Source organism: Podarcis cretensis (genome assembly GCF_951804945.1).
Source record: "Podarcis cretensis genome assembly, chromosome: 10".
In the NCBI taxonomy this organism is placed as follows: Eukaryota; Metazoa; Chordata; class Lepidosauria; order Squamata; family Lacertidae; genus Podarcis; species Podarcis cretensis.
The window spans coordinates 25,389,903-25,412,580 of record NC_137179.1 but is presented as its reverse complement, the minus strand read 5'-3'; the positions used below and the strand labels follow the sequence as shown (position 1 = coordinate 25,412,580).

At 43.4% G+C, this 22,678-nt stretch overlaps 1 protein-coding gene and 1 long non-coding RNA gene across 7 annotated transcripts in view; one reads left to right on the top strand and one right to left on the bottom strand.

The window, feature by feature from the left end:
- Positions 1–22,678, bottom strand: part of CHST11 (carbohydrate sulfotransferase 11) — a 200,299-nt gene that overhangs the window by 70,439 nt on the left and 107,182 nt on the right. The window lies entirely within an intron of this gene.
- LOC307225393 lies at positions 15,747–20,987 on the top strand. Its single transcript, XR_013842966.1, has 2 exons — positions 15,747–15,940; positions 20,835–20,987. It is a non-coding gene; the product is annotated as an uncharacterized lncRNA (long non-coding RNA).

Genomic DNA, 22,678 nt, shown 5'->3' with positions numbered 1-22,678 from the left:
AGAGTAGACTAATTTAAAGTCAAAATTGTCTTAGAGAACCTGAGAGCAGGAGGCACTGCAATAAAATGAAATTTGCAAGGGACGGATGCAAAGATACACATATGAGCAATGTCCCCTAGGAGGTCCTACTTTACATCACATATCTGGAAATGTGGTGACAATGCAAATGCCTTCCTGTGCTGGCTCCCAGCCTAGGATAGTATCTGCATGCATTTGAACCGACCTGTCCTTTTGCTTTGATGGCGCAGTAGTACTTGCCTTGTTCTCCATCTTGCAGTGAATTAAAAATAACAAAATCCTCATTAAAAGGATCCCAAAAGGGCAGCTGTGAACATGCTCTTTACATGAAGGTAAAGGTAAAGGGTAAAGGGACCCCTGACCATTAGGTCCAGTCATGACCGACTCTGGGGTTGGGGAGCTCATCTCGCTTTATTGGCCGAAGGAGCCGGTGTACAGCTTCCGGGTCATGTGGCCAGCATGACTAAGCCGCTTCTGATGAAACCAGAGCAGTGCACAGGAACGCCGTTTACCTTCCCGCTGGAGCAGTACCTATTTATCTACTTGCATTTTGATGTGCTTTCAAACTGCTAGGTTGGCAGGAGCACCGACCTTCTGGTCGGCAAGCCCTAGGCTCTGTGGTTTAACCCACAGCGCCACCCACTCCCTTGCATGAACGTACCAGTCCATAAAATGGCATATCAGGAAAAGATGACCATGTGCAGCATAACCAATGCCACATTAGGATAGAATGAATGAAACACTTTAGTCCTATGGCTTAGAACTCAAAAGGGTGAGTGACTCACAGAGAGCTTGTCCCTCCCCCAAATGATTTCAGATCACTTTTGCACACATCAGAGGTCCAGGTCCAGGGCTGCCTTCACCCAATACACAGTACCTGTTTGGTTTCCCCAACCCTGCCACACCTCCTTGAAAATTCCTATTCTTGCAGCTGTCACCTGTGCATGTGCTGTCATCTACACATGCACAATGTCTCAAATGTACACACCTTAGCTTAACTGCAAAGTGAATGTAGCTTAAGTTTTTCTTCTGGGCTGAAGCTAGTTGGAGGGGAAACACATCCAACAGAGGTATTTCTCAAGAGAGGACAGAATGCCGTGGATAAACTTGTGTGTACACAGATTTGAAAACCAGGGGTGGGAGTGCACTGGAGCCAGAGCAAATGGTAATGTGTACACAGCTTCAGTTTCTATCAACACAGAACCAGCGCCAGAAGTGAAAACAGACTCCATCTCTAACAAAGACAGAAGCCATAAAAGATTAGCCTATGGCAGTGCAGAGCCACCTAACAGCTTAGGCGACTCTGATTATCAAATACCTTCCACTTGTTGGACATGCCATCCAAAATGGCAGATGTGTGGCAATTTCTGTCCTCCATTGCACTAATGTCTAAGGTGTAGGTAGCCAATGCGATGCTCTCCATATGTTGGGGACTGCAACTCCTATCACCCCTGCCCATTGGCTATGGCGTTTGGGGATGATGGGAGGTGTACCCCAAAAATATCTGGAGGACATGACAGATGTAAGACTCCTTTCCACCTGCTGTTGTGTCATCTTGTGAATTTCTCCCCATCCCTAGCAACATGCCATTGGCTGCCAGATCAGCATGGGTAACCAACAGCCCTCCAGGTGTTGTTGGACCACAGATCCTATCATCACTGACCTATGGCCATGCTGGCTGGGGTGGATGGATGTTAGGAGTCCAGCAGCATGAGGAGGGCCACAGGGAATAAAAAAACCTGACCATCTAGATACCCCTTTCAGTGGGCTCTCCATCTCTTCTATAACCAAAACCTGGCAATGATCAGAATAGAATCATAATGCATTTACTGCTGCTCCCCATGTGAGATGTGAGAGAAAACCCAACATTTTATTGGACATAATTCTTCTCGATTATCCCACTTCTTAAAAAAAGAAAGAAGAAAAGACACAAACCCAGCTGAGAATCCTTTTGTTTCTATTTGCATTTTCCCCTTTCATTGTCTGATGCTTTATCATTAATACTTGGCACTCCTGGTTACCTATGTTGATTGCTTTTTGTCTCCCTATTATTGGAAATTTTAATTTCCAGTTTTATTTATGGTTTTTAATTTAGTCCTCCATTGTCTGTTTCTGTGCTTGGTGGCTCATGCATATACATGAATTATGCCACAGATTCTATCTAACTTGCCACATTCAGATTTCTTCAGCATTTTTAGAAGAATTATCTACTCTGCATTGTCCGGACAGCAGCCCTTCTCCCTTGTTCCTCATTTATTTTCCATGAATAGGAGTTTCAGAAAGCTTTTCATGATAATGAATATACAAGCAAGTAATTATGCATATTCTTCATCAAGAACAAAGGATGGCAGATCCTTATAGCTGCTAAAGAGGTTCCTGGAGAGGAGCTGTAATGGTGAACAAAGTTCCTTGAAAGGCAATGCCCTGTCTTGGGACTAGGGAACCTGTGGTCCTCCAGGAGTTGCTGGACTCCAACTCCTACCATTCCTAGCCATTGGCCATGCTGGCTGGGGATGATGGGATAAAAAACATCTGGAGGACCGCAAGTTCACCACCACTGCTCTATAACAGGAGGCCACAGCAGAGTCTTAGGGCAACTCTCGTTTTCTTTGAACCCATCTGCTAATCAACATGCCTACATGGATCATGTTGGAAGATCATGTTATCACCTATCACTATAGTTGTGAAAGATTTCTATGCATATATTGGACATGTTTAAGCTTGACACTGAATTGTCACAGCTGTAAACCCCTTCATGAGTTGAAAGGGATCCTTTCCTTCTCACTGCCTCCTTGTCCTCTGCTTCAAGGTAAAGCTTTTCCCCCCCTGAGTAAAGAGGGAGTGGGATTAAAAGGGTAATGACAGTAACGACAACAGTGGGGTATGAATCAGAGTAAGGACCTGCCTATCTCATATTAAGACTGCTGTATTCAGGCTGGTAGGTAGCTTGCATTTTTTAGCATTCTGCTTTGGAATACTTGTCCCAAATCAAGTGGACAGGTCTACTTTGCAAAACCACCAATGGAGATGATAACTCTTTCCAGAATGAAAAAGAGATCAATCAGAAACAGCTTCCCAGAGGTTCACTCACTGGCTATGGACCATCCTTTCTTTTCCTTTCCTATTGTTTTGTTGATACTCTTCCCTTCCTTTCCCTCTCTCTCTTTTCTACTTTCATTCCTACCTTCCTTTCAAACAGCAGCCATGAGGGTGGGGGGATCACTGCAGCAAGGGGTTAATCCTAGCATTAAAAAAGCACATTTCCAAGCACTCAAAGTGCTTTGTGTACATTATCTCAGTAACATTTACACCATTCCTATAAGCCACACCAGCATTTTCCTATGTTGCAAGCAAACAGGGCTGTCCCAAGATATTTAGCTGCCTGAGGCAAAGGAAGATGGCACCTCTCCAATTCTATGTACAAAGGTCAGTTAGACTGACAGATAAATGCTAGTGACCGGAACGCATCCTATGCTGCACCTGAGTGCAGAATTAGGTGGCTGAGAGCACATTACAGAGAACATATAGATCTTCCTGCAGCTTGTCCTCCCAAAACTTGCCAGAGTTCCTCCTCCTCTAGCATCTGCTGCCTGAGGCAGTTGCTTCACTCTGCCTAATGGTAGGACCAGCCCTAGGGGCAAATGACTGAAGCTGACAGAACCGCAGCAGACCTAAGGCCACCTAGTGAGTTCAAAGCTGAGATTTCAATCAGGAATTTCCTGGCTTAACAGTTTATACACTTAATCCCTGCACTATTTACATAGGCAGACCCTCTACCTAATGCTCAGCCTGAAAATCTATCTCTCAAACACAGTTTTTAAAATGAAGCCACAGGAGCTCTTTACTCAAAGGAGGCTGTTTGTTTACTAACACAAGAAGAAGAAGAGAAGAGTTCGGATTTGATATCCCGCTTTATCACTACCCGAAGGAGTCTCAAAGCGGCTAACGTTCTCCTTTCCCTTCCTCCCCCACAACAAACACTCTGTGAGGTGAGTGGGGCTGAGAGACTTCAAAGAAGTGTGACTAGCCCAAGGTCACCCAGCAGCTGTATGTGGAGGAGCGGAGATGTGAACGCGGTTCACCAGATTACGAGTCTACCTCTCTTAACCACTACACCACACTGGCTCTCACAAGTAAAACCTGATTCAACCCCACCCACCCACTTCAAAAAACAAAAAGCCAGTCAGAATCACATGGTGTATATGATGCCACGACAACACATAACCAATCAAATATTACTATGTGATTATGTCCAAGTCTATTTAGAGAGAGGGCAATGCTTCCAGTATGACACTACCTTCTCTCTGAATGGGTGTTATGGAGAAGGGATAGACACCTTGCCCATGCTTCCTTGCCTGCCTTGTTCCAATTCATGAACCTTTGCTACTATAAGCTAAAGAGCCAGACCTTTATTCCTGTTCCTTTTGTGTGGCCACCACAGAAATCACCCTCACCTATTTTCAAGCCTCACCTCTGGGGGGGAAACGGCCAAAAAGAGTGCAGCTTTTGTGTGGCAGTCTCTCATGCAATCTCAGCCCTAACTGCAATCTTTTTGTCCATGTCCTTTGATTGTGACTCCCTTCCTTTCTTTGATTTTGTTTAGAAATCAGAGTTAAAAACTTCAAACTGCCTGCTATGGAGCAATAGCTTTTTCCGAGCAAGGCTGAGCACGTCCCTGGAACGGTTCCCATGCAACGTGATTTCCTTCCAGAAAACTGAGAAAAACAGTTGCTTGAAGTGGGTGACCACATACGCACCTGCTTCACCTTTTGCCCACATGACTGGAATTTTAAGCACAGCATCTGTTGCCTCCTCCACTTTCCCCAAAGCACCTACTTGTGTATTCCTGGCTGCCTGGTTTTTATTATTATTATTTGTTAGACTAGGAGCGAAATCACACGGTAGTGTTAGCCGAGTCTGAATTTCAATTCTCATTTTCACTCTCCCAATACCTTAAATGCATCAGCTGGTATCCTAGAAGCACTGCATAATTCAGCCTCTCCAGAGTCTCACCTGCTCAGGGGCATCACATTTTGGTCACATCTTACTTGTTTCTTAGGTGTGAACATCTTGACAGACTGAAAGGCCTTGGAAGTCTGTTCAAGCTTGCAAGATAACACCTCTTGCTCAGTCTCTGATACAGCTGTGAATCGGCATCAATGGACCGAGAAACCATGGCTTGCAACAAGTCCACTTGATCACTGTGCTAGTCCTCTGTTCAGGTAGCACTCTTACAGGGTCTAATAGCTGCAATGTTAAGGGGTGTTTTTCGAAATAGTGTACATCCAGGGTACTCAAAATAACTAAGTTAAGAATCTTAGACCAAAAGAATGGTGAGACTTGCACTACCAACATTTCTTCCCACCCCAACAACCAGCGTTTTAGTGTTCTACCTGAAGGTACATTTCACTCAATGGCCATCATGTTCTTTGTTCTAGTATTTCCCTACATTGCGCAACCTAATTACTCCTTCCTTCCTTCCTTCCTTATTTATCCGCACAGAAGTGTAACAGGCTCACCAAGATATGCAGCTATGGCCTATGCCTTCTCCTTCAACATCACTCCTTAGCCCTAGGTCTACACCTTGGTGACAGAATCCTGCAGTTGGATGAGTTCCATTTGGAGATAAATGAGCAGTCCATCACTCACCTTATAAGGGTCCAGCTTTTGCAAGCACTCAGTTCTTTTATGCTGTGGTTCTTTTTGTTAATGTTGGCGGTACAGAAAAAAATGTAAATAGGAAATACATCCCTGGTGCACATTCCTAATGTGTATTTGTATTTTTATCACTGACTTCAAAAAGGCACTTCAAGTACACGTCTTTAAAAAAAACGGGCCAGAGTCCAGAATTACTATAATGTGATAGAAAGGGAACTGTGGACACATATGACAGAAAACCTTGCACATTATTTGTTTTCCCTGAAAACGCCCAGAGGTTTTTGTCATAAGTAGCAGTGTTTATTTGGAGCTCCTTTTGCTAGTAGAACAAAAGCTAAATGACAAAAAAAGGAAAGAACAGAAAGAGTATCACTTTGCTTTCAGGAACTGGGATGACTGACAGGCACATTTAAATTGGTGACTGCATCTACAGTTGCAACTTCTGTTCACTCAGAAGAATTCTAGGACTCCTTAGTGGCACATTTGCCCTGCACCTGTTGCAGAGATGTGTGAAAACGCACACACAGCACAAGTGATCTTTGACCCATGATGCTTCCTGACCACCCCCTGAATATAGACCAATGTGGGCATTTTAGCATGCAAAAAGAGATTTCATGCTATTGGCATGAAAGGAAAAGGGTATTTGTTTTTGCACAAGATGCAGTCTGTGCTCCCACTCTATTCAAGAGGAAGGGCAGAACTTAATTCAATAAATAAGTATGAATAATTCTGCTGGATTCTGTTCCCACATAGACCAACCTGATGCTTATAGGATGCCTGCACAGCAGCCCTCTCCTACTCATGGTAACTACTGTCTAGAGTGCTGCCTCTGATCTTGAAGATAATATATAGCCATCATGAATAGCAACCATTAGTAACTTTATCCATGAATTTGTCTAGTGCTCTTTTAAAGCCATCCACATTGCTGGGGTGTGCATTAGGCTGAACATGCTTTAGTCTAATGCTTCATTTTATTAAAGAAACCTGTGCACAAAGAGACTTATACAAACAGGCAATAAAAACTCTCTGAAAGGACAGTGATTGATATCTTGAAATAAAGGTAGCTGACATTTTCACCACACCTTTTCTGCCGCTCTTTTAAAGAAGCTGGAATAGATTGAGCCGCCAATCCTTTACAGAATGCATCACCTCGCAAATTGACTGTGGTCAATATTCAAGAGTGCAGCACCGTGTCTCAAGGAGTGAGGCGTGGAGAATCTATAATTTGATTAAAGGGAGTGCTAGGTTTGCAGCAGCACAAAGTGTAAATGTGTTGTGTACCATAAGGGCAACACACAAAAGGAAAGAACATGGGGGGAAAGGAAGGACGAAAAGGCAGCAAAAGCACAAAAGCAACAGGGCAAATATTGAGTAAGAACATCAAATAGGCATAATGTGTTAGGGCACAGCACAATAAAGCAAACACATCACAGACTCCTAGTGCAGAAGAATGAGTTAAAATGATTGACTTGCAAATATTGGACTTATGTCCAAATTCTATCACAGCGGGGGGGGGGGGTGTTAATCTACCAGGACCACAACACCATAGAGATGCATGAAGATGTTGTCTGTGGGTACAAATCTGTCAACAAATAGCAATATCTCACTGGTATTCTAACAGTTCTGTGAGGACATCCACTGTTAGTGTAGAAATATAGTCCCAAAGGAATAAATTCTGAAAACCCTACTAGGTCATAAAGCATCACGAAGGATATTTAATTACACGTCAGTAAATAATTCCCTATCATCATATTCAACATGTACTCTAATGAGATGCCAGCCAATCACATTTCAACATATGTTTTAGTATAAGGGGCTAACTACACAGAACATGAAACTGCAAGGAATGGAGCCTTAATCCTACAGTTTTGTTGCTTTGGTTTTTTTAAATAAAGAAAAGCGTCCAGGAGGATTTTATGCAGAGAAATGGTGATGAAGAGAGGTACTTTGTTTTCAGTTTGTCTACTCTAAATCTCTCTCTCTCTCTCTCTCTCTCTCTCACACACACACACACACACACACACACGCTTGGACCTTTGTATTTGTGGCTTGTCTCTCTACAAAAGGGTTCAAAACGTGTGTTTAAAATATGTTCTGACCCTCCAGAGGTGGGTGTCACTTGTGAAGAAGTAGAGATATGGTAAGTGAGGAAAATGTTACATACCCCTCTCCTTAAACCACTTACTGACAGTTGTGGAGAAAGAGGTGTGCGGGGGGGGGGGGGGTGTGCACCGCCCCTGGCAGTACAATCCCAGTGTGGTGCCATCGCGGCTGCATCCTCGCCTGCGCTGGGCGCCACGCCCCCAGGGCACGCACCACACTCCCGTGGGTGGTGTGCCCCGCCCTGGGATGAATGCCAGTCCCAGCTCCGCCTGCTCTCTGCCCCCCGGTGCCAGAACATGAAGCTCTGCCACTGCTCACTGAACCACCCCAAGCGATAATATTAAGTACAGTGGTACCTCAGGTTAAGTACTTATTTCTTTCCGGAGGTCCGTTCTTAACCTGAAACTGTTCTTAACCTGAAGCACCACCTTAGCTAATGGGGCCTCCTGCTGCCACTGCGCAGCCACTGCACAATTTCTGTTCTCATCCTGAAGCAAAGTTCTTACCCCGAGGTACTATTTCTGGGTTAGCAGAGTCTGTAACCTGAAGTGTATGTAACCTGAAGCGTATGTAACCCGAGGTACCACTGTATTAAATATTAAGGATCCATTTCAGTATGTAGGTAGCCTCTTAAGTCTCTTTCACGTGGAGGCACAGCAAGCTGAAAGTCCCTTTCCTGTGGCATATACAGCAGGAGAAAGCATTCACATGAGCAGAACCAATCACAGGGCTTTCCCATATGATTGGTCCAACCCACATGACATGTGTCATTCACATGCAGCATGTAAGGAAGCAGGTCTTATGCAACTTGGGCCTCATTTAGAGCACAATCCCATTCAGGCTCTGAATGTTCTACCATGGGTATTGCATATTGTTTGCCCCAAGTAAAGGTGGAGTACTCTTTATTCTTTCAGAACCTGCCCCCCTCCAAACAAACTTCTTAGAAAACATGGAGCTGTGCTCTCATTGACATATTATGCTCAATAATATATAGGCATATTTCTCAAGTTAAAGAACTCCGAGTTCCAAACCCAAGAGCTGCTTGACACTGGAATGCACTACTTTGAAGTGTGATGGACTCTCGTTCATTGGAAGCTTTTGAACAGAGGTTGGAGGGTCATCTGTGGGGGATTCTTTAGCTGTGATTCCTGTATGGCAGGATGTTGAACTAGATGACCCCGGGTGTCTCTTCCAACTCTACAATGCTATAATTCTATTATTCTGAACCATTCTCAATGAGTGTGGCCTTGATACAGAATCAAGCAACACTCTCTGCCTTTGTTCTTATCTGTAGAATAAGAAGAGTGTGTCCCACGTCTCTGGACCACTGCAGTGATGAATGCAATGGCTTCCAAGCACTTTTCACATAATAGTAGGTAGATGCTACAATATACAGTGGTACCTCAGGTTACATACGCTTCAGGTTACATACGCTTCAGGTTACACACTCCACTAACCCAGAAATAGTGCTTCAGGTTAAGAACTTTGCTTCAGGATAAGAAGAGAAATCAGGCTCTGGCGGCGCGGCGGCAGCAGGAGGCCCCATTGGCTAAAGTGGTGCTTCAGGTTAAGAACAGTTTCAGGTTAAGAATGGACCTCCGGAACGAATTAAGTACTTAACCCGAGGTGCCACTGTACAAAGCTTCTGGCCAACATCTGTCACTTGGAAGGCTAAAAAGAAGCTTGGGCCAAAGTTTCCATTCATCTGTATACCAGATTTTGCATTCCAACCACGCCGTATGCAATGCTCCCTTTTACAGCTACAGGACGCTAAAACTATTAGTGCAAATCGACTCCTTCCTTCGGCTACAAACTGGATTGATTCTTCCCATCTCTAGTTGAGATTTGCAGGGCTGGATTTAAGTTCTCATCCATTTCAAATCCCATCAACCGAATGTTAGCATTGCGCTATATATAAACATTTATCAACAGAAACGCAGGGATTATTAAATAGCTGGAATTGTTTCAGCAGTTTCCTTTTAGTCATAGATTCCTTTGCAAGACAGTCAAGCTGGTCACAGGACTTCATATGGCAGGTGGGCGGGTAGCAGCTACAATGATTAAACCAGGAGTCTAGGATAAATTTAACCGCAAATCTCTCATTCTGCAGCCATGTTACTGATGGCAATTACTTATGGCTACTGAAATGGTTGTGGTGGAAAATTACCATATTTTTCTGTGTATAAGACGCCCCCTATTTTGGGGGTCTCCAAATTAAGAATACACCCCTCAGCACTACCCGTGTATAGTCTTATACTCGGAAAAATACAGTAACTGTGCTCCCTGTGCCAGGTTTTAAGGACACTGGAGTGCCCCCCCCCAGCCTCTTTCAGACCTCTGCCCTTTGTCCTTGTGCTTTACTGCTGTAGTTTTCTTTTATTTCCCCCCCTGTAATATCACCACAGCTTCTTGTGTAACATGCAGAAATTAACTTTCAATTTTGTTCATGTTGAAGGTCTCATGAAGCAGCTAAGAAGGTAAGGAGGGAGAGCCATCAAAATGTGAAAACGTGGAGAAGAGACCTCAAATATCTAAAACAGGAGTGTGCTCTTTTGGGGTGATGCTTGTCCCCTTTTGGAGCACTGTGTGCATGGACATCCTATATATAGGCAGCAAGTCTCTTCTGCTCTTCTGCTCTTGCTCCCAGGATCTGATATCGAGTTACACACAGCCTCTCTGAAACTGGAGGTTGCATACAGAGATGGGCAAATGCTTTCAATCCATATCACTTCTACATGTGAGGAAACACCCCAGAAAGCCTGTGGAGAGCAAATTCTGATCCGGACATTAGTCTGGAATGTGTCAGATGGTATTAGAATTTGCTAATTTTGACATACATGCAGCAAGGATGCTCAGCTAAGCTGAAGTCTGGATGCTGAAAAGAATGATCGTTAGTTGAATGTATGCATGTAGTGCACGAAAAGCTATCATTTTGTAAAGGGATCACAAAATGATGTACCCCATATTTATAGAATATAACACTTTGTATGTAGAAATTACAAAACTGCAATTCACAATAACTCTGCTGTATAGGTGCAGCTAATAATATAGTAGTACATCTCCAGGCCTTCTAATCTGTTAATATGCACCCAGTCTCTTGAAAGAACAGTAATTGCCAGTTGTCTTACAAGCAATCATCTCATCAAGAGAAGGGTCAAAAAAATTTTTTTTATAATGGCCCAGGAAGCTGACTGCAGAACACCACCTGCTGCAAATCTAGTCCAATCTCTATAATATGAAGGAACAAGACAGAAAATTGCTACATTGCATGATCAGAGCTGCCTTGACATTTGGTGGAAAGACATAACTATAAAGCTTATTTACAACACCAGGTGCCACAAGGAACACTTTTCTGCTTCTTTTTTCTGGAGGGATTTTTTTAAAAAAAAATAAATAAAAATAAATGATTATTAATTGCTTTCTAGCCTTGCTCCTAATGGGCAAGAAGTAGCTCATCATGGATAGTTTAGTTCAAAGTGATTTGGGAGAAGCACTTTATTGCAAACTCGTCAACTTTAGGGGTTTAGTATGGCAATCATTGCTTAACAGGAGCAGCTGCCGAGAGCAGGAGAAACAAAAATGGCTATTATCCTCCTGGGACGTGGAAAGCCAACAGCATAACAATCTCAGAAAATTTTTAAAGAACCCAGCTTTTAAAAAAAAAAAAAAAGCACAGCAGCAGCAACTCAGTGACATTGCAATGGGTGCCAAGTCACTTAAAAAAGAATAGAAAAATACTTAACAAGATTAGCTTTTATGACATTCTTTGCAAATACTAAAAATGATGATGATGTTTGCTTCAACTAATTTCTGTATCCTCCAACTCTACACATTTTTTTTAAGGTGAGGGCTAGGTAAAGGTAAAGTGACCCCTGACCATTAGGTCCAGTCATGACCGACTCTGGGATTGTGGCACTCATCTCGATTTATTGGCCGAGGGAGCCGGCGTACAGCTTCCAGGTCATGTGGCCAGCATGACTAAGCCACTTCTGGCGAACCAGAGCAGCGCATGGAAAAGCCGTTTACCTTCCCACCGGAGCGGTACCTATTTATCTACTTGCACTTTGACGTGCTTTTGAACTGCTAGGTTGGCAGGAGCAGGGACTGAGCAACGGGAGCTCACCCCATTGTGGGGATTCGAACCGCTGACCTTCCGATCGGCAAGTCCTAGGCTCAGTGGTTTAGACCACAGCGCCACACGCGTCCCTTCAACTAATTTCTGTATCCTCCAACTCTACACATTTTTTATTTTAAGGTGAGGGCTACTGTTACCTAATGGCAGTAGGGACTGGTCTACTAGTCCAAATGGAGCTCTGCCCCACCAACCTCGTTCTGCCTTCAGCCAGGCTCAACCTACCTGCTTCTGCATTTCTAACCAGCCCAGGTTATAAGTAGCCTGCCCAGTGCTGGATTTATGTATAAGCTAAACAAGTTATTGCTTAGGGTCCCACTCTCTTTAAAAAATAAAAGGGGGAAAAACTGGATGTACATTTCCAAAATATAAGAGAAAAAAACCCAAATAAAATAAAACCTACATACATCAACAGTGTTTTGTGTTGTGTTAGGTCCATAAATTACCATGTAGCATATATTCAACACAAAAAACAGTGACATTGTTGTTGACAAAGGACAGCTGGACATTACCTTCAGTAGCTTAGGACCTCATCAAACCTAAATCCAGCCCTGAGCCTGCCTATCAGCTTTCTCACTGTTGTACGGGTGATGGAATACCAGAATGAGTTGGCTCTGCCTGTCATTGGCTCTGATTCCACCTCTGGATGGTCTCCATGCGTTCTGCTCTCTGAGTCCCAATGGGCACCAGCCAGAACTGGCTAATGGTCAAGAGACACTGAGCTGTAAAGGAAGCACCTGCTTCAAATCAGCCCTAAGCTCACCAAGTGCCCCCTGCCCTCAGCCCAAGCCCTCAGGTGCAATATAGGAACAACAATAATCCCAAAATAATGGAGTTGGAAAGGACCTCGAAGTTCACCTAGCCTAGCTCCTAGTTGATGCAGGAAATCCACAACTATAGCATCCTTGATAGGTTGGCCATCCAAGTCACTTCCTTAAAACCTCTAATGAACCACCACTTTCCAAGGCTGTCAGTACCACTACTGAACAGCTTGTATCATCAGGTCTGTGCCACATTTCATAGAAGCATAAAACTGTAGAGTTGGATGACCTGCAGAGGGTCATCTAGTCCAATCCCCTGCAATGGCAGGAATCTCAGCTAAAGCATTCATGACAGGTGACCATCAGAATTAGGGTGGTGCAGGAAGTTCCCCTGCACAGGGTGCTGAGCCGAAGAGGTGCAAAATGGAAATGGTTCATAATTAAGAAGATCCATTTGGGGACGCCAGATTTTTGCCTTGCATGCAGCGCCATATTTCTAAAGATTACCAAAGTCCATTCCTGATCAGATCATTCTTCTTAATGCTTAGTTGAAATTGTCTTTCTTGCATTTTGAACAGACTGGTTCTGAAGCAACAGAAATGTGCACATCATCTATGTGGCACCCCTTAAAATATTTGAATACAGCTATCATTATGCTAAATCATCTCTTCCCCAGGATAAACATGCCTGTTGTAATGCATACTAAGAGTTTCAACATTTTAAAGCACTATATAAATTGTGACATTAAGAGCCTGTGTGATATAGTGTCTTGGGTTTTGTTTGTTTTTAAGCAAGCAAACTAGGGGACACTGTTTGTTAAAGGGCACTGAATTTAACTTTTATAACTTAACATGCATCTCAAGGGCCTTTAGGGGTAGTCAGATGTTGTTCAGCCCCAGCCAGCATGACTACTGGTCAGGGATGGTGGGCAGTGGCGTAGCGTGGGTTGTCAGCACCCGGGGCAAGGCAAGTAATTTGCGCCCGCTAACCCATGGATTTGCGCCCCCTAACCCTAACCCCCAGATGTTGCGCCCGGTGCGGCCGGCCCCCCCTGCACCCCCCACCCTACGCCACTGATGGTGGGTGCCGTACTTCAACAACATCTAGAGAGCACCACGTTAGCTACTACTGCATTAGATTCAATCCTGCCTCCAATTTCAAAATTCAGTCACAAAGCAAAAAACCCCAAAAACACTCCCAGAAGACCAATGGTGCAGCCTGATTTATATTTTAAAATCACTCTTCACTTTGACAAGGGTGTGTGTGTGTGTGTGTAAAAGTAGCGAGAGAAAAGCAGATGTCCACAAAAGGCATAGAGAAGAGCCCACAGGAGACAAGATTTTAAAAAGCTGAAACAAAATAATATTAGTGTTTGACGCAGTTATATAATTCAACTGAACACACACACACACACACCTCATTACAACTTTCCCCACCCAGTCTGACCCTTCCAAATCTCCTCAGGCTGAGGGAAAGTCCTGCCAAAATCATTCATTGCTAGTACAAGTGAATCACAATTTCCCTATGATGAGGCAGGACCTGGGGACGAAAACAGGTAAATGCTGCAAGCTGTAGAGTTTGATAATACAGGCGTCGAGAAGAGGGGGGTAGATTTGATGGAATTATAGAATTAAAAATAGTACTTCCAAGATCCAGAAATAGCAATAATTGATTGCTTGATAAGTAGCCAGTCTTAAAGGGGTGCAAGTTTTATTTCCAAATTACTGCCAAACTCTCTTACTTTGCAGAGCAGGATTCTCAATCAGCCTGAGGCACTCACGTGGGGACGGGAAAATTAGATAGAGAATAGGGAATATATCTTATTCCAAAAAAAAGAAAAGAAATATGTTGCCAGATAATCAGCATATCATTAAAGCATGTAAGAAAAATGAATATTTATGCAGTCTCGTTGACATACTGTACACCATGCGAATAGAACTCGGGATTCTTTCATTTGGTATGGTGCAGGATTCTCGTACCTTTAATAGCTTCAGAAGGAGGGGAAACTCAACAACTATATCCTCACCTGTGCCATTGATGCACTGATGGGGAATGCTGCATGAGTCAGAACTCACCCCTATAAAAATAACTTAATAGTACAGAAATCCAGGCCTGAGGTCAGCAGGACGCACCATCTTTTGGCTGCTGCCATGGCCGAGCAGGTCCGCCGATGTCGCTTGCTTGGTGTTCTTCATTAAAAGACTGCCTAAGTACAGGCTCTGCCATTTTAATTACCCATAATGCCATTTTATTTTTCCACGATGTCCCAGAGCGAAGCAACATATCAGTGGCATTGTGGGAAATTGAAATGGTTGCTCTTGTATGTCACTTCCAACAGGTAAGCTATAGAACAGGCTTCCTCAACCTCGGCCCTCCAGATGTTTTGAGACTACAATTCCCATCATCCCTGCCCACTGGTCCTGCTGGCTAGGGATCATGGGAGTTGTAGGCCAAAAACATTTGGCGAGCCGAGGTTGAGGAAGCCTGCTGTAGAAGGTTCACTGATGTTGGATGGAGCCCATCGGAGGACACTTTGCCCAAAGCCACATCAGCTTTGGAGCTAAAGCCTTTTCTAACTCTAGATGGACATTAATTATAGCATGATATTAGTTTAAATGCTGCTTATATGACAAAACAGCTTCTGAATGGTCACAGAATGCTGAATGACTCAGGAGTGGGGGCTGGAAATCTGAGGTAAGGGGAAGAAATAGAGCTGGGGTAGCCAACGTGGTGATTCTAGATGCGGTTGGACTCCAACCCCCATCAGCGCCAGTAAGCATGTAGAGTTATCAGAGATGAAGGAAGTTGTAGTCCACTTGTATCTGGAAGGAACCCAGTTGCCTGTCCCTGGGACACAATGCCTTAAAAAAGGCATAGCTCACTGGCTGGAACACTGAACAGGAGCATTCCACTCTATGACATTTAGCCGCAGGTCCCACTCAGAGGATCTTTCCAGCTTCACAGCTCTCTTACTGTGGAGAACTGTGGCTTAAGTATATTTTAATTGCATAGAGGGCTAAACATCTGTCAAAGAAGCCATGTGTCGTAGTCCTGTTGCCAAGCAATAGCGTGCAGAGCTTGGTGGAATGTGAGGACAGACTAACAGAAGATAAGAGTCTCTGAGATACACTTGGTGGAATCAGCATACAAAGTCAAGTCCATTCCGAGGGTCAGGCATATAGCAATCCACGTAGTCGGATAATCCAGAGGTCAGGGAATCCAATGGTCATGAAGCCAAAGGTCCAGATGGAGACCAGGAAGCAACAAGGTAGGACCGGGAACCAGAGGTGTTGTTTCCAGTATCTGACTGCTGCTAAGAGCTTTGTTGAAGAAGGCTGAAGCCACCTGGTTCTCATCAGTGCCTTCTCCCCCATGTCCTCAAAGGCTGATCAGCTGCAGCCTTCAGGCTGTTCAGCAGGCGAAACTAACTCCTGGCCCATGACAACATGTGGGTAGAAGCTTTTACATTGATCCCAACTGGTATGGGAGGAACCTTAGAGGAGGTGGCAATCACACCAAGCAAGGTCTTGAGATAGTACAGTCCTTGCATAAGGGCTATGCTACTTCAAAAAAGACGTGTATGAAGCCGTCCAGAGAAATCAATATCAAGGTGAATGAAAGAGATCCCCTCCCCCTTTCTTTGAGCAACACTTCAAGCATTGGAAGACATTTCCCTACGATTTAACATTATTTTTAGCACCAACTGTTAATACGCTTACGGGTCTTACATTTTTGCTACAGTTACTGCTACAGAGTTCTCGTTACTATAACTGACAGTTTGCTGGCTAAGCCCCATAATTAGGTGGTGAAGTTGTTTTCTTTGCCATCTGGATTTCAACCACTTTCAGAAATGCCATCCTTTGAATAACTACCCTGCATTGCTCTGAAGCAGGGAGGAAAGCCACGGGAAGAATGGAGATATCTTATGAACAGACCATTAGGGTTGCAAACTCTCAATCCACCCAACTGAAATACGAAAAAATAAAACAAACCAGAATTATTATAAAGGTAGCCTTCCTAGAAGAATGCTGCCATGGGGGAACCATGAGAATCTTCCTGATGCTTGGAAGCAGTACATGGAGAAGAATACAAGACCTGCATGGTACTACCATTACAAATGATAATTTGAGTTCCAACAATATGGTAAGCAATTGCACCAAATACATGACTCTCATTCCCATTTTCATATGTATCATGCCAGAATGGGGAACCTGTGCTACCCGTGGGTCAGACTTGGCCTGCCAAGGGTCTAAATTTGGCCCACAGGGCCATTTTGCCCAACAACATAGTTGATGTCTTTTGGTGGGGTGGGCTCTGATGTGGCTTCAAAGGAATGACTGGGAACCTGAAGTGACATCCTGAGAGTTCCTCTGCTTGAGAAAAAGGGGTGCTCATATCTCTTGTCAAGTTTTTCCATTGCTTCTATGTAAACCACATAGAGCTTTTTATTATATCAAGTGGCAATTCTTCCATAAATAAATATACAGCATACAAGTGGAGGCATAGATTGGGCTAGGATTCAAGCCCAGATCCATATCTAATGTGCTACCCATCAGATCTCTTTAGTTCACTGGCTAACTCCAGCTACTTAGATCTTTTGTGTAAAATCTTTGGTATCTAGGTAATGACAAGGATACCACCAGCAAATGTTCTGGTAGCACCTGATGCTATAAAACTGCTGAAGCTGTTGCAGTAGATGTGATCAGTCCTTTAACTGTGAGCCTCCTGGGAGAATGTTCATATATAATAAATGTTTATTTTTAAGTCAGTTATGAAAAATGATGAATGGTTAAAAAAACAAAAACCAAGCAACTCAGTTTTGTTTTTCTTCTTGTAATCTATACCTCAGAAGACAAATGTGTTCATTTCCAGTAATGGTTCTTGTGAATCCCCTGCTATGCTCAGAGCCTGTCAACACACTCAAAGTTAATGAGCAAAGCAAAAACAAACAAACACAGGAGTAGTAATACTACTGGAGCCAAGTTAAAAGGATGAATTAGCACTGGTTTTTTATTCAGTCCTTTATTTTGTGCTCCTGAGTTGTGGAGATAGCTATAGGCTTTTCTGCTCATAGACTCAGGGAAAAGAGCTTCAGTACTAAAAAGCTAGATTTGTACACCATTAGCAACAGACAAGAATATGGCTTCCAGAGGCCTCTTTCTGTTTGCTTATTTCTTCCTTTGATTATCCCACCTCCTTTTCTCCAAGGCTTGCTGTCCAGGCAACTAGGTGAACATTCTAGGCCTCCTGGAAGACATACCTTGTGATGTAGGAAGATCCTTGAGGTGGTGGCATTGTGACATGGAGATGGGAGACCTCCGTATCACCAGCAAATGTGGATTTATCCAGCAGTGACACGTGGGGTGCGGTGGCGCCACCCTCCTGACACCAGCATTGCTGTTGATTTACTGGAGAGGGCTGGACTGTGGAAAGGTCAGGGCAGCTTGGGTGCACCATCAGGAGTGCCAAGTCTGTAGCAGCAGCAGTCCCACTGGGACATTTGTGCAGCCCCAACGTTGTTGCTGCCCCATCACAGTCCATAATATAGCAAGGATGTTGGTGTTGGGATGGTGGAATTGCCAGGGCTTGAACCCAGGATCTTCCACATACAAGACGTGTGCTGTACCACTGAGCTAAGGCTCTCCCCATACTGGTCATGTAAAAGAGCCCCAGTTCCCACTTTGTCAGAAGATGATGAGCTGGTGTCGTAGCCCCGGAGCAGGGTATTCCTGGCACTAAACAGTGAGGCTGTGGAACGCTTGCAGTGGCAAGTGATTAAAATCTGACAAAGTGGAGGAGAAATTCAATTTAGTCCACATTTAAAGCCGAGCCCTTTCCAAAACAATATGCAAACCAAAACACAGCTAGAAGAATCAAAATTTGCACATTTTTGCGATACAGTTCTCCAACCAAGAAAGGTGTACAAAAAATGCATACATTTGTGTGAATAAAAATATCCACAAAAAGATATTCATGAAAATATTATTAAAAAAATGCATATGAAGGGAAATTGCTTGCAAAAATGTGTACATGACTCAAAACTGCATATAAAAATGTGTTTATTAGGAGAAAGTCACACTATAAAATGCTGGTGAATTTTCATAAGGATAAAAAATTGCAAATTGCTGCAAAATGTGGTGAACTGAATTTAAGATTGGAAAAATGAAGAGAATCAAAATTGGCATGTCCTTCTGTAATAAGAAGGGAAAGGAACCTATATTCTCCCAATGCAATGTCTAAGGTGTCATTGCCATTCTTCAGTGTGTTTTGATGTTTGCTCCTCATACACTTGTGGTTACATTATCATACAACCTCAGTGTCCTACAGCCTAAGTGTTTATCTTCTAGCCATATAGAGTGATCCACAGTACAGACAGATCCACTGCAGCTACTAAAACATGGAAAATTCCACCAGGGTTGTGTGCTGTTTCTTGGTTCTCATGTTGACAGGTGCATGAAAAACTAGATTTTAACTGTTGCCACTTGTCTCTGCTCTGTAGGCTCTTCAATGAAGACCCCCCCCAAAAAAAACCCCACGTTTTTACATTTTGTTTAATAGCACATCAGAACACATGATGAGAGCATCCTTAACCCCTTTCAAATAGTACAGCATAAATTAATTAGGAAATTCTGAGAGTCCCATTACATTCACATTAGTGTCATTTTAGTTCATCTCGATTAATGGCCTGGCACTTGGTACTCAATGAATAAATTAATGATGGGCCACTTCAGCTTAAGTAGAGATGGTTGCCCTTTGTTGAAAACTAAATGCTTCTCCAGGTCATAGCTGGATTGCTGGAACTAGCCAACCCGCCAGCCTTAATACTACAAGACTGGTGTGGGGCTGTTTCCGTGACTTCCTTTTTGATAGGGAGGTTGTCTTCTTGTCCACCACAGGAAATGGGCTTCCTTTGACAAAAGGTTCTTGTATTAATTTACAAGGTATTTAATAACTTGGGTCCAGGACACCTCAAGGACCACCTAATCCCTTATATTACTGATTACTGAGCTCTTTGCTGGAGTCACTGTTAGTGGTTAGCTCAGTACTGTGGGCCCAGCTTTATGGAACTTCCTTCCAGTTGAGGTCAGACTTCCTGTTGAACTTCCAGGGTCTACTGAAGCCTATTTATTATTATTATTATTATTATTATTATTATTATTATTCCCAGCAGGCATTTTAACCAAAGTTAGATTTTATCATTTTTATCCATTTTTACTTTTTCAGTATTGTACAGTGGTGCCTCGCAAGACGAAATTAATTCGTTCCGCAAGTTTTTTCTTCTTGCGAGTTTTTCGTCTTGCGAAGCACGGTTTCCCATAGGAATGCATTGAAAATCAATCAATGCGTTCCTATGGAGACCGTCTGGGGACAGAGGGGAAGCGCCGCGCGCCTTCCCCTCTGTCCCCAGACCTGTTTAAAGCAAGGGGCAGCAGGGAGAAGATTGCTTCTCCCCGTTGCCTGCCCCGCAATCTCCGGGGACAGAGGGGGAGGCGTGCGCACCTGTTTTAAAGCAAGGGAAGGGGCGCGCACGCCTTCCCCTCTGTCCCCTCTTTTGAAGCAAGGGGCGGAGGGGAGAAGATCGCTTCTCCCCGTTGCCGCCCCTTGGTTCAAAAGGGGTCCGGGGACAGAGGGGAAGGCGCGTGCGCCTTCCCCTCTGTCCCCGGAGATTGCAGGGCTGGCAACGGGGAGAAGCGATCTTCTCCCCGCCGCCCCTTGCTTCAAAAGAGGTCCGGGGACAGCGGAGCTTGCGGGGCAAGCTTCGTTTTGCGAAGCAAGCCCATAGGGAGATGCGTCTTGCAAAGCGGCTAAGAAAACGAAAAACTCCTTCGTCTAGCGAGTTTTTCGTCTTCCGAGGCGTTCGTCTTGCGGGGCACCACTGTATTTCTTGTTCAGTTCACTATTGCAGTTAAGTGTTACATAAATTGTTTAAATAAAATAATACAAAACTGGATGTTTCAGCATCCCAATTTATTAATCTGATTCTTTAGAATCAGAGCATTCCAACTCAAAACATCTACTATAAGGCCACTTTGAAAGTGTCAGTTCTAGAATGCAATGCTCACCCCGTATGAAGTAGCAGAAGAAAACTATTTCCTGTGTCAAATATTTAAGGGCATATTATTTGTGTGATACTCATACATCATTCTATTCTTCTCCAACAGCTGTGACAGACACAAGTTGCTTCCACTTCAGAAGAAAACGAAAATGCATTCCAGATTGCTGTTAAGTGGCACATACTTATTTTGCACACATTCTGGCTATGGTGTAAAGCAGTATATAAATGCTATGAATTAAATATAAGTAACTAGCTCTAACTGAGATGTTACACATTACAACCATGTGCAAATTAGCATACCCTGCAAATTAGGATTACACTTCATTTTTCTGATGAAGCGCCCTTTCCCAACAGCACTTGTGCTATTATTAGAGAGAATCTGCCAACTTTGGTTTCTCATTTTTCCCATCTTAAGTTCAGTCCTCCACATCAGTTTGCCATTTATTTTTTTTAAAAAAGTTGCAAATTCAACCTTTTGTGCCACAACACTTTATGTTGCTTTTGCTGAACATACCACTGCAGCTACCTCTCTGGAAATTGAACAGGACTTTTCTAAATTATTTTAACTGCCTGGTCATTTGATTCATAGCAGAGATGACAAACATCCCTGAGGAATGTCCAGATTATTCACACACAGACAGATAGTCAGAACCCTGGGTGGAGGTTCCACTCTTTTCCTGTCCCACCCACTTCCTTGGTCATTTCTGTAAGAAAAACAAGCCAGTCCATTGACGTACTTCATCATACTTGGAATGTCACTGGGCAGCAACACATCATCGTTACATATGCAATACAATTTCTGAAGTCTGAAATAAAGTAGGCAGCTATTCGTGGCCTCAGTACATACATACTGCCAATATCAAAGATGTGAGACTAGATAGGATTTTAGAGTGTGAGGAGGCAAAGAACCTTTTCAATATCACTCTAGGCAACAGCACTGGTAGGGAACAGGAAGAATTCAAAGGAGGTGCTTCCAATCACTTTCTTTCTTTCCTTGCTCGTTCACAATCTGTGTAATCCATCTTTCCCTTGCTTTCCTCCCTCAGGTAGTCCATGAATATTGTTTAGCAATCTAAATCAGAGCATGCACCATATTCAGGGCACGAATCCACACATTCCATAGTTTAACAGGCTCAGTATGGGTGGTAGCAGAAGTTGCTCCAACACAGGGATAGGGAGCTCTCCAGATATTGTTGAACTACAACTCCTCTCAACCCCGGCCCCAGGCTGCCTGGGGCTGCCGGTGTCCAGAAACATATGGAGGGCAACAGGATAGCCAGCCCCTACAGAATACAGCACTGTGTCTGAAAGCATCCTAAGATTATCAAGAAATAAAAATATTTTCAGTGGTGGGAAATATAAAAAGGCCCGACAAGCCAATGAAAAAATTGCTCAGACCCACAAGAAACCCAGGAAAGAGTTGAGACCCACTCAAAATTATTTTCTGCTTTTGAAACAGAAGCAGGGAGGACATTATTATGCAATAAAAAAATGACATTTAGTGATAGAAGTTGCAGAAACTTTCTGCTGGAACAGCTGAAGAACTCAGACAGAAAGTATATTATTATCATTATCATTTCCTATTAAATTTTCTAGACTCTTTTTTGCCATGGCAACTCAAGGAGACCTACAATATTTTATGTGATAACAATAACACATTAAAACCAGCAATAAAAATATATATGCGCCAATTCTATTTTAAAAAATCATTAAAACATCCCGCCTATGCAGAAAGGTCATAGATAGTTAAAAGCTAGAGGTCTGATTAATTGGGGTTTTTTGACTCCTGGCATCTAAATATATGCTCTTTCTAAGCACACCAACAGTTCAATGTTTCATAGCATTATAGAGTTTGGAGGGATCCTGAGGATCATCTAGCCCAACCCCAGGAATAGGTAGCTGTCCTTTATGGGAATCGAATCTGCAACCTTGGTGCTATCAGCAAAGATC